Consider the following 12,284-nt stretch of genomic DNA (forward strand, 5'->3'; position numbering starts at 1 on the left):
TTATTATGGTGATACATATATTACCATTATAAAAAGAAAAACTTATTTTTAATTTTAAAAAATTAAAAGCACTAAATCATAAAATGCTTCATTATCAAGATCCAGACACAGACCACCACAGTAACATCCTCTGGGATATAACTATTACATATAGCAGTTTTCACTAGCCAGCGGCCTGTTCCCTTAACAACAGGTTCCAAATAGAGCTCTAGTGTTTTCAGAATGGGGAAGGTGGAAAGGCCACCCTCCTGGAATGCATCTGTGGAAGGCCCTGTGCTAGTGGGCCTCACTTGGCCTGACCTGTCTAAAATGCAATTCTTAATCTTCCCTCTTAAATCTGCTCCTTTCACAGACTTACCTCAACTGACAGCAGCTCGACCCACCTCAATGAAGTCACCCCTCAGTTCTCTCTCATCTCATACCCCACATTCTACCCTTGTGACCCTCCCTTCACAATATACGCATAATCCAAGTTTTCTGGGGGAGAAGCAAATGTTCCATATCTTGATTAGGGAATGGCTTACAAGGTATATTCATTTGTCAAAATTCACCAAATTGTACACGTAAGATCTGAACATTTCCCTATGTAAATTATACCTAAAAAATGTGCGTGTGTGTATATATATATGTATATATGTGTATATACATACACGCAGGAGTCCCTGGGTGGCGCAAATGTTTAGGCACTTAGCTAATAATCAAAAGGTTGACAGTACTACCCAGAGGTGCCTTGGCAGAAAGGTCTGGTCATCTACTTTTGAAAAAAATCAGCCACTGAAAACCCTATGGAGCACAGTTCTGCTCTGACACACAGGGGTCTCCATGAGTCAGAATCAACTTAACAGCAACTGATATAAATGCGTATGTATCTACTACACCGATGCCCTGATGGCGCAGTGGTTAAGTGCTCGATTGCTAACCAAAAAGTCAGTGATTCGAACTCACCAGCCGCTCCACGGGAGAACAGATGTGGCAGTCTGCTTCCATAAAGATCACAGCCTTGGAAACCCTAAGGGGCAATTCTACTCTGTCCAATAGGGTCATTATGAGTTACAATCAACTCGATGGCAGTGGGTTTGAGTTTTTTGTTGTTGTTGTTATTTACCATACACATATATTTAGAATCCAACCATTTCTCACCATCATGGCCATCACCAAACTGGTCCAAATCATGGTCTCCAGCTCCCTCCCTTGCCCCCACACCCTGTCTATTCTCAATGCAGTGGACAGAAAGACCTTTAAGACCCAAATCAAATCATGTGACTCCTCCGCTCTCCATTTCACTGAGAACCAATGCCACCCATCTGAGGGCCCTCCCCAGTGGGTCCGCCATTAACTCTGGCCTCACCTTTGGTGTTCTTCCCCTTGCTTGCTCCAATCACAATGACATCATGCTATTCCTCCGGTAAGCCGGGCAAGTTCTGGCCACCTCTCTGCCTGGAATACCCTTACCCCAGATGGCTGCCTTCCCCATCTCTATGGGGTCGGTAGGGGATGCCTTGGTACACTGCCCAGGCCCTTTCTCCAGGACTGAAGCACACTCCCCCAGCTAGTGAGCCTGTTGGCAGCCCCTGATAGCTCCCACCTGAGTCTTTCTCCAGGTGGGACTTGCCCTCAGAGGAAGAACTGCTTCACCTAAGGTCAGGTCCCCTTCCCATGTTCCCAGCATCCAATAACTGGACAGGGGAGTATAAAAGCCTGGCCCCCTTGCCCCAATTCAGGACAACTGTGAAGGATGAGTCCAGCTTTGGAGTTCCCAACAGGGTCAGCTAAAGCTTCTACTGCACTCACTCAACCTCTCCCTCTGTCCAGTCCTGCTTCCCTCACTCTGTACCATGTGGTCCCTGGGGCACTCCCCAATAATCCCGCAAACAAAATCTCAGCTCACAGCCTGCTGCCCTGGGAGCCCCACCTGTGACACAGTCTTTGCTCAAGCACTACCGTCTCACTCAGGGCACCCTATTTAAAACTCCAACACGTCCTCCCCTACCTGAACGGTCCTTATCTCTGTATCTGCTTTCGGTTTCTCCCCACACTCACCCCCGCCTAATGCTCTCAGTATTTTGCTCTTGTTTGTGTACTGTCTGTCTCCCCAGTAAGCTCCACTCCTACATCCCTTTTTCCATGTATGCGGGATGCCCCCAGCAGATACCCTCCCAGACTCGCTGGCTACAAAATCACGTGTAGCTCCCCATACGTGATTTACATAGATCAAGAGGCAGTTGTTCAGACAGAACAAGGGGATACTGATTGGTTTGAAGTCAGGAAAGGTGTGCGTCAGGGTTGTATTCTTTCACCATACCTATTTAATCTGTATGCTGAACAAATAATCCGAGAAGCTGGACTATATGAAGAAGAACGGGGCATCAGGATTGGAGGAAGACTCATTAACAACCTGCGTTATGCAGATGATAGAACCTTGCTTGCTGAAAGTGAAGAGGACTTGAAGCACTTACTAATGAAGATCAAAGACCACAGCCTTCAGTATGGATTACACCTCAACATAAAGAAAACAAAAATCCTCATAACTGGACCAATGAGCAACATCATGATAAACGGAGAAAAGATTGAAGTTGTCCAGGATTTCATTTTACTTGGATCCACAATCAACAGCCATAGAAGCAGCAGTCAAGAAATGAAAAGATGCATTGCACTGGGCAAATCTGCTGCAAAGGACCTCTTCAAAGTGTTGAAGAGCAAAGATGTCACCTTGAAGACTAAGGTGCACCTGACCCAAGCCATGGTATTTTCAATCGCATCATATGCACATGAAAGCTGGACAATGAATAAGAAGACCAAAGAAGAGCTGACACCTTTGAACTGTGGTGCTGGCGAAGAATATTGAATATACCATGGACTGCCAAAAGAACGAACAAACCTGTCTTAGAAAAAGTACAACCAGAATGCTCCTTAGATGCAAGGATGGCGAGACTGCGTCTTACATACTTTGGACATGTTGTCAGGAGGGATCAGTCCCTGGAGAAGGACATCATGGTTGGCAGAGTACAGGGTCAGCGGAAAAGAGGAAGACCCTCAACGAGGTGGACTGACACAGTGGCTGCAACAATGAGCTCAAGCATAACAACGATTGTAAGGATGGCGCAGGACCGGGCAGCGTTTCGTTCTGTTGTGCACAGGGTTGCTGAGTCGGAACCGACTCCACGGCACCTAACAACAACAACAACAAGCTCCCCAACAGGTCCTGGCATGCTGCTTGCTTAGCTATTTTTCCAGCACCTAGAACCAGCCGCTGGCACACAATAAGCACTCATTATTGTTGAATGAATGAATCTGCTAAGTGCCTTCTCTCTGCAAGACCTGACGGAGGATTCTGCCGACCTGAAGTCTGCTCCAGCGAAGATCTGTTGCTGTTCCTCAAATGAGGCTTGCTACCTGTGCTGTGTGTACCTCCCCACAGTGTCTCTAAGCAGGGCAGATTCCTTGTGACTTGGCCGATCCCAGTTGGGTTAATGTATCTCTGCAGAAGGATAATACTCTTAACAGCCCAAGGCAGATATTCCTTTGAAAAGCAACAAGTTTTGACCGAAATGGGTTTTCTTTTTGCCAGGGGTATTCTAAACCACTTGATTAACAGTTCTTCTAGTACTATCTGTTCTGTTTAATCTACTCCCCTTCCTATGATGAAAAGCCCTATCACTAGCTCCTTTGGTAAGGACTTGGGAAGCAAAGTGCTTTTCCTCACCACTAGAGAATCCCCGGTGGGTTCCACCAGAAAGTCTCAACTCTTAGATAAGCCTGTCAGTATGAGCAAGAAGTTTTATGAAACAAATCACCGCTACCAGCCAAGGGTAGCAATAACTGTTGGGTGCCCATCCGCCAACCACGTTCCATCAACCTTCTTCTGGTACTTACCACTTGTTCAACATTTTCTAAGAGACTACTGTGTGCCAGTCACTGTTCTTGGCACTGGGAATACAGCATGCACAAACCAACAATGCCTCTGCCCTCCTGAAGCTTTCTTTCAGTGGGAAGGCAGTCTCTAACAGAACTTCAATTTCATTCAGGTGTCCATTCCTCCCCTAGGCAGGCTAACTGGCAATGGTAATTGGTATAGGAGAGGGCATATGACCTAGCTGGCCCAATCAGGCCAACAGGAGAGCCTCAATGTCCAAGGCTGGAGCACAGGCTCCTCCCTGCTGATACCCCCTGCCAAGTGCCCATCAACAGATGAGTGGATAAACAAAATGTGGCACATACATACAATGGAATACTACTTAGCCATAAAGAGAAATGAGGTCCTGATACATGGTAAAACACAGATGAACTTTTGAAAGTGTTATGCTGAGTGAAATAAGTCAGTCACAAAAGGACAAATATGCTATGATCCCATTTATCTGAAACAGGCACAAATGGTTAAGCACTCAACTACTAACCAAAAGGCTGGCAGTTCAAACCACCCAGAGGCACCTCAAGACAAATTCCTCAGGATCTGCTTCCTAAAGTTCACAGACTTGAGAATCTTAGAGCGCAGTTCTACTCTTCACACATGGGGTTGCCATGAGTCAAAATCCACTCGCTGGCGATGGGTTTTGGTTTACAGAGACCAAAGTTTATTAGTCACTACCAGGAGTCGGAGAGAGGGGAAAAGATAGTTCAGGGGACACGGAGTTTCTGTTAATGATGTTGGAATAGTTCGGAAATGGATAGTGGTGATGATTGCACTACATGATAAAAAAAACCAATGTCAATGAATTATACATGTAAAAAATACTGAACTGGCAAACATTTTGTTGTATGTATTTTTACCACGATAAAGCAAAACAAACAAACAAAAAAAAAATGCCAGAGGAAGCACGCCAAGCACACCTTGAGAGAAACCTGCCAGGCCAGCAGTTCTTACGTACTCTGAATGGTACAGAAGTGGTCATAGGACATCATCATCCCAACGGGAGATGACTCCTGTGTAACAAGATGTACCACATGGCTTCTTAAAGCTGTCTTTCTGATAGTTGTTAGTACTCAAGCCCTCCAGGACAGAAGTGCCCAGTCTCAGCATGGAGACCACCACTTGGTAAATTAGAAAGAGTGAGCCTGGGTTCAGATGGAATCAGTGTGACTCCCAACTCATCCCCTTACTGCTAGTGTACTCTTGGGAAAGTCATCTCATCTCAGTTTCTATCTGCAAATTGTACTGCTACAGATATTTTCTTTCTGCTGTAAGTCGTGGAGGATCTCAAGAGTAATTTATGAACTCATAGAGTAAGTGCTGAGATAGGTCAGCTTTAGGGCTCTTTAATTTAGCACCTTAAGTAGCCAAGCCCTTCCATCTTTCTTCCCTGTCCTCATAGTCACAAGCTGGCTACCACATGCAGACCCAGTGGAAGAGACATGGCCTTTTAACCATCTCTTACCTGATTTTCCAGCCCCCAGGCTATGTCCCCTCCCCACCTCACTGGCTAGAACAGCATCACACGGCCACTCAACAATCCCTGGCACTCCCCCCACATACTAACACAGAGATATCAAGACTTGTCTCCTGCAGCATGGCCTGCAGAAGAGGGCAGATAACTGGAAAAAAAAAAAAAAAATACTGAGGTTCAGCTAGAAAGGAATAAAAAGGGCAGGCAATCTACAGTATCTGCTACACTTCCTTTCTGCTATTTAACTGTAGCCATTACGGACGGCCCCCGCTCACCTCTCCAAGTATTTAGGATAACTAGTGGTATCGATGATTTTGGCAGAATGATAAAATGTGCTTGCATCAATTTTTGGCGCCCAAGACTCATGCAGGACCTGTTTGACGTGCCAGACACCTCTGAAGTCTACAGGCAAACACTCTGGATTAGTGGGCTGGGCCAGCAATCTTTGGGAAAAAGGAGATATTAAGGCAGACACCTCTCCCTGGCCACTGACAGGAAACAAGATCAGTCCAATGGCAGCATGTCCCCTAACTGGCCTCAGTAGCCAAGGCTAGATGCTGCCCAGAGGTCCCACTCAGTTGTGTTACTACGATCCTGTTCATAAAAGGAAAACAACTCTTCAACCACTTCTTGGATTAAAAACATTTAACAAAGAGTCCCATTTCGTAGTCCTCATCCATATTCTTTCTCCAACATACTAAAGAAAGAAACTCAAAGAGTGTCTCATATGGGTAGTCACCTGCCTATAACAGTCAGGTCCCATCAATTCTATGTCTTTGCTATCTTCAGTGTCCATCCACTCTTTCTCATTTCTACCACTACTGACCTCCGTACCTCCTTCATCATTTCTCACCAAGTCTCCAGGAACAGCCTTCTAACTCCTTGGATCTTATATCCAGCCTCCTAAGAATTGTCAATGCCCCACCCCTTACCCTTCTCCTCCCACCCCAGGAAGAAGCCCAAGCTTCTAGTATGGTGACTCATTACCTCTCAGGCCCGTCCTCCCTCTTCACCTTTTCAGTTTCATCTGCTAACATGACACGCTCTATGTCTTCTCCTAAATGCTGCCAACCCTCTGTGCCTTTGCTCCGCAAGCTGCAGTGCCTTCTCTTCCCATCATGATCTTACAGCCATGAAGGCTCAGTCGAAGGACACAGCCACAAACCACATTGAGATAGAGATGAGCTTCACTCCCTCAGCCCCTGGTGCTCACTGGTGTAGCTCTTGTTTCTGTCTGCCCTGCATTCTAGAAAATGGCCTGTGTGTTCATCTCTCCCATCCTCCACACAGCTTTTCATATACAGGGGCAGCCTTATTCATCTCTTAAACCTCACAGAGCTTCTCACCAGAGGGGCTGAATGTCTGGTACATGAGTAAGTGAAATAACTCACATATGTGTATCATCCAAGGAGTCCTGGGTTGTGCAAACAGTTAATAGGCTTGGATGCTAACCAAAAGGTTGGAGGTTCAATTTCCAAAAACTCAGCCACTGAAAACCCCACGAAGCACGGTTCTACTCTAACACACATGGGGTCGCCATGAGTCAGAATCATCTCAATGGCAACTGCTTTTGGTATTATCCAAGGCAAAATCCGGCCCAGTTTTCTTCTGAACCCTCTTTAGATGTATTCCGGTTCCTTTCTTAAACCTACTTACTGTCTTCAGGGAGCCCTGGTGATGCAGTGGTTAAGAGCTACAGCTGCTAACCAAATGGTCAGCAGTTCAAATCCACCAGCTGCTCCTTGGAAACCACATGGGGCAGTTCTACTCTGTCCTATGGGGTTGCTATGAGTCGACACTGAGTCAATGGCAACGGGTTCGGTTTGGTTTTGGTCTTCAGGCATAAATCAGTAGGAGCCTGTGGAGAGAGAGCTAGCATTTAGTAAGCCTTCACAAGTATCAGTTGAGGCAGGTATTTATCGGCTTCATTTAACAGCTCAGGAATACAGACATGAAAAAAGCCTTCCATACCACATGTTTAGTAAGCAGCGGAGCAAGAATCCTCATAAAAAGAACTGATTCCAAAATAAAAAGCAAAATTCTTATACCAGGAAGCTTACAATCTAGTTGGAAAGATGAGAAAAATACATGAAAAGATAAATAATAATAAAGATATTCTTATCTAGAGCAAGGTTTCCCTGCCTTGGCATTACTGGTAAGTTAGGCTAGATAATTCTGTGGGGTGCTGTCCTATCCAATGTAGGATGTTTAGCAGCATCCCTGGCCTCTATCCGCTAGATGACAGCAGCATCCCCCTACCCCAGATGTGACAACTAAAAATGTTTCCAGACATTGTCAAATGTTCTCTGGGGGTGGGGAGGAAGGAGGACAAAATTGTCTCCATTAGAGAACCACTCACTGATCTAAAGCAACTGCAAAGCTTATCTTAGGAACACAGCGATCATGTAATATCACCATTTGGATTCCCTCCCAATCAGAGCCAACCAGAAGCTTGGAGACAGGTCTGTAGAACCCCTCCAGCTGCTGTGTGAGACCTTCCCACACCCACTCCCGGCTTCATTATTGTACCATGCTATCCTCTGTTGCCCTTCAGGCTGACTTAATTTATTTTCGTCCTGATACAGTATATATATGTCCCAGTAGAATGTGTTAAAATCCTGTTTGGAATAAGATAGGGTAGGAAAAAAAATAAGAATCCAGTCACAGGACAGAGGAAAAATAAAACACACACCACAAAATAATGGGATTAACTGGCAAATTATCCTATTGTTGAAAATATGCTAAACATCTTTTTATAATACTGCCATCAAAGTACAAACCAGGAGTCAAAGGAGGACATGCTCTCTTTCAGTCCTGCCTCCTGGTTATAATGAGTTTTACCAAAGAGCTGCGCACCAAGGACTATCTTGCCCAGGAGTGAGAAGTCCAGAGGAACCCTCATGAGCAAAGCCCCAGGAATGGAAAGATCTTGAATCTCAACGAAATTTTCTTAATACACGAATTACATATTTCTACAAACTTTAAAACCAAAATTGCTTTCATTTTCTGACCAACATATGGTCTTAACCTAACTTAGAAATGAACATTATTTTATTTTGGCCAAGCTTAAATTAAATAAAGAGTACCCAAGACACAGGGTAAAACATGGGCATGTGCGTACAGTGCCTGGCACATACCTTCTATATAAAAATCAAAAAACCAAACCCGGTACCATTGAGCCAATTCCGACTCATAAGTAACAGGTATTATTAGCTACTATTGCATACAGGCAGTACCCTGCTTACAGGTTATGAACAGACAACCCGTAGTTACCAACCAACCCCCAAAAAGCCTATTATATTAAAAATTCCAGTACATGCAATGGTTCATAATAACAAACAGCCACTACTTTGCGATGTACACCAAAACATTATTATTACTGTATTATTATGTTAAGGGGCCCTGATGGCACAGTGGTTAAGACCAAATCTACCAGCCACTTCTTGGAAACCCTATGGAGCTGTTCTAATCTGTCCTGTAGGATCCTTGTGAGTCAGAATCGACTCAATGACTCAATGGCAATGGGGTATTATTATGTTAAATACGTTTTACTGTGTCTGGAAGTATTTCCTTAATGTTTTTTTTAACGCAAAGAAAAGCACACTATACACTAAGATAAACATTTGACTAACTGATGTTAGATACAAACCCGTAAGGTACCTAACCGTCCCAACTTACATACAAATTTGAGTTAAAGACAGATGGGAATGCAACTCATTCGTAATAAGAGGACTGCCTATACATTAATTTAAGACAGTCTTTTATATTTGAGTAGATGGTGAAACAGAAGGGACGAGTCTTCATATTTAATCAATTTTACCAAGGCCCAGAAGTAGTCATAAATCTAAGAATTGACAGCTAGTAGGAACGCTGCACTGTAGCCTTGAACCCAGCCTAATTCCAGTTTCAAGGCTCATTTCACTATGATGTGACATCAAGATTTATTAGCTTACCAGTCACCTTAAAGCAGTGGTTCTCAACTGGGGGTGATTTTGGCCCACCAGTGAACATTTGACAATGTCTGGAGACATTTTTGGTTGTCACACCTGGGAGTGGGTTGTGTGTGCTACCAACATCTAGTAGGTAGAGGCCAGGGATGCTGCTAAACTTCCGGACAGCCCCTCACATCAAAGAACGTTAAGACTCAAAACGTCAACAGCGCTGAGGTTGAGAAACCCCACCTCAAAGGAATGGTCTTACCACAGTTATTAGCCAGGGAAATGAAAACCAAAAGTTTGCCTAACCAAAAAAAACCAAAGTTTGCCTACACTCCAACAAATGCTTCTCTATCTGCCTTTAACTTCCTCCATTCTAGCTACCCTTTCTCTACCTTGTCTGAATGGGCCTCTTCCACCACAGAGGAAAATGTCGGGTTCTCTGCTCCTTCTCCCTTTGACTCTCAGACAACAGAAAAAGTATGTTCATGCTGCACAACGAGTCAGGAGACATGAATGCATAGTAAGCAAGCCAGAAAATCCAACAACGCAATCTCCAAAGCACCAAAGTCTTATTGCTTTTTTAATCCAAAGCAAGTAGTGGCCACTATTCACCACTCTAGCTTCTGACTAAGCAGTCCCTGCCCACAGTAGCTCCCACTATTCACTACAGCTTTTAAAAGGCAGCTCAGTAGTGATTCAGGCCATCATCATTGCCTTCAGGATAGTGGTAATTTGCCCTTGACAGTCCTCAATACTCCACCAGACAGAAGTTGATTTCAGGAGATTTTAAAAGAAAGGAAATTTCACAAGGAACTAGAAAAATCCCATCAGCCAGAGTCTCAATTGCTTTTATCATTAATTATTACCTCTTAGATTGCTAAAGCACAGTATAGTCTGGGGAGTACTAGCACGTCCATTTTCCCAACTGAATATGACAATCACATGTGAAGCAGGTGGAACAGATATTATCAGGTTCAATTCTAGGGCTATAGACAGGCCCTTACAAGGCGCTCCTGACCCAGTGCTCCCCCTATTCTACCAGGCCAGGACATTAGGCCGGCAGACCTGGATGCAGACTGATTCGCCCTCAGGCGTACCTACATAATCAACACATAAGCATCCTGACTTACACAAACATAAGGTTTTTGTCTTACAAAACCAGTCCCTTTTGTCTCACAAAGAAACTTCTCAAAAAATGAAGAAATTATATGGCAGAAGACAGAAGAGAGACTACAAAAGGATAGATTTATATAGATTAAACATACACACATAAATTGATTGAATCAAACCATTTTACAACAAAAATTCCTTTCGCCCTTCACTTATACCACAGCCTAGTTCACAATAAAATCTTCCCTTTCCCGATTCACATGCACCACTTGTTTAATTTATAACTACTAAAAATCTGCCCACTTCTCCAGGGAAAGATTTACACACTACACATCAGAAAATGCTCTTGGAGATCAACACAGGAAATGTAAAATTAAAGCTTAAGGCTTTTGCTTTCATGCACAGTAAACCTAGAACCTTGTTGTATCTCTGTAAATTATGGAAACCTCAGCTTTCTCATCTGTTTTAACCAATATTCATCTTATACTCATCACTGGAAGGTACTGTAGAGTTCAGCAGGAATATGGAGGGGAGTAAGGCAGTTCAAAGGAGCCCTGGTGGCAGTGTGGTTAAGAACTGAGATGCTAACTGAAAGGTTGGCAGTTCAAACCCATCAGTGGCTCCGAAAGAAAAGATGTTGCAGTCTGCTCCTGTAAAGAGTACACCTTTGGAAACCCTATGAGGCAGTTCTATTCTGTCCTATAGGATCGCTAGGAGTCAGAATCAACTCCATGACAAAGGATGATGGTTTTTTTTTTGTTTTTTTGGTTTTTTTTTTTTTGAGGCGGTTCACCCTTGAGGCATATAGAAAGCACATCTACAACTTTAATGCAGGAGCAAAGGGACCCGGCACATCTAGTGGAATAACTCCACAGGGCCAGTTTCAAAAGGAAAAGGTGACCTCACCTGGGCCCTGAAAGATGGGAAAGATTTCACACAAGAAGATGGACGGTGAAAGCACTCTGATGGAAAGAATACAATCAGATGTTCAGTTCAGTTTGGTTAGGGTGCATCCTGGATTAAGTATCAAACTAAAAAGCTACGCTTTTTTCTGAAAGAAAACCGTAGCTCCTTCAAGGCACACTGCAAAGCAGAAACAAGAAACAAGACAGAATCATGATAACCCTTTGCCTGTCAGTAGTCAGCAGGAATCAGGGCTACCCTGGGAAGCTTCCTGGGCAGCAGTGTTGGGGTGGGGGTGGGTAGAGAGCTCGCACCCCTCATCTCCCTGGGGAGCAAAGACCAACTCCTGTAGCAATTCTATCGACAAAGTAGAACTGTGACAAAAACTTCTGGTTACCAGAGTCCATCTGAACCTAAGGATGAGTCCGCTTCCCAAGGGTGTGCTTTGAAGCCGCTTCCACAGAGCTAAGGAAGCCCTTCTCCCAGAACACACCTGTGTCCTATCCGCCCTGAACACGTCCCTTTATTGCTCCAGCTCAGCATTTAGCTTGATTCCTTCTGCTGGGGGACCCCGGTCCCAAACCTAATGTTCCGTCCAGGACTAGAGTCCCCCGACTGGGGGCACTGTCACTTACCTCCAGGCCTGGGTTGGGGTATGCCAGAGACTTGCAGATTTCAGTCTTCACCCGCCAATGAAAGGCCACAAGGGGGATGCTGCCCCAGTTTCATACCTAAGACCATTTGGGCATATCCTGACCGATGCAGACGAATGGCAGGAGCTGGCTGGCTCCCGGGCCACTCCCCGAGGCCCAGCTGCGGCCCCTAGATGGACCCCAGGTGGTTGGCGGAGGGCTCAGCGCAAATGCCCAGGGCGAGGGAGGACCACGCTGCAGCCTGCCCAGAGCACGTGCCAGGCCTCGTTGGCATCCCCACACGGAGGACAAAGTCCGCT

At 44.9% G+C, this 12,284-nt stretch overlaps 1 protein-coding gene across 2 annotated transcripts in view; it reads right to left on the reverse strand.

The window, feature by feature from the left end:
• LOC100669322 (protein HIRA) overlaps positions 1–12,284 on the reverse strand; it is a 109,516-nt gene that overhangs the window by 96,982 nt on the left and 250 nt on the right. The gene's annotated exons all lie outside the window — the stretch shown is intronic.

Source organism: Loxodonta africana, chromosome 19 (assembly GCF_030014295.1).
Source record: "Loxodonta africana isolate mLoxAfr1 chromosome 19, mLoxAfr1.hap2, whole genome shotgun sequence".
NCBI classification, from domain to species: Eukaryota; Metazoa; Chordata; class Mammalia; order Proboscidea; family Elephantidae; genus Loxodonta; species Loxodonta africana.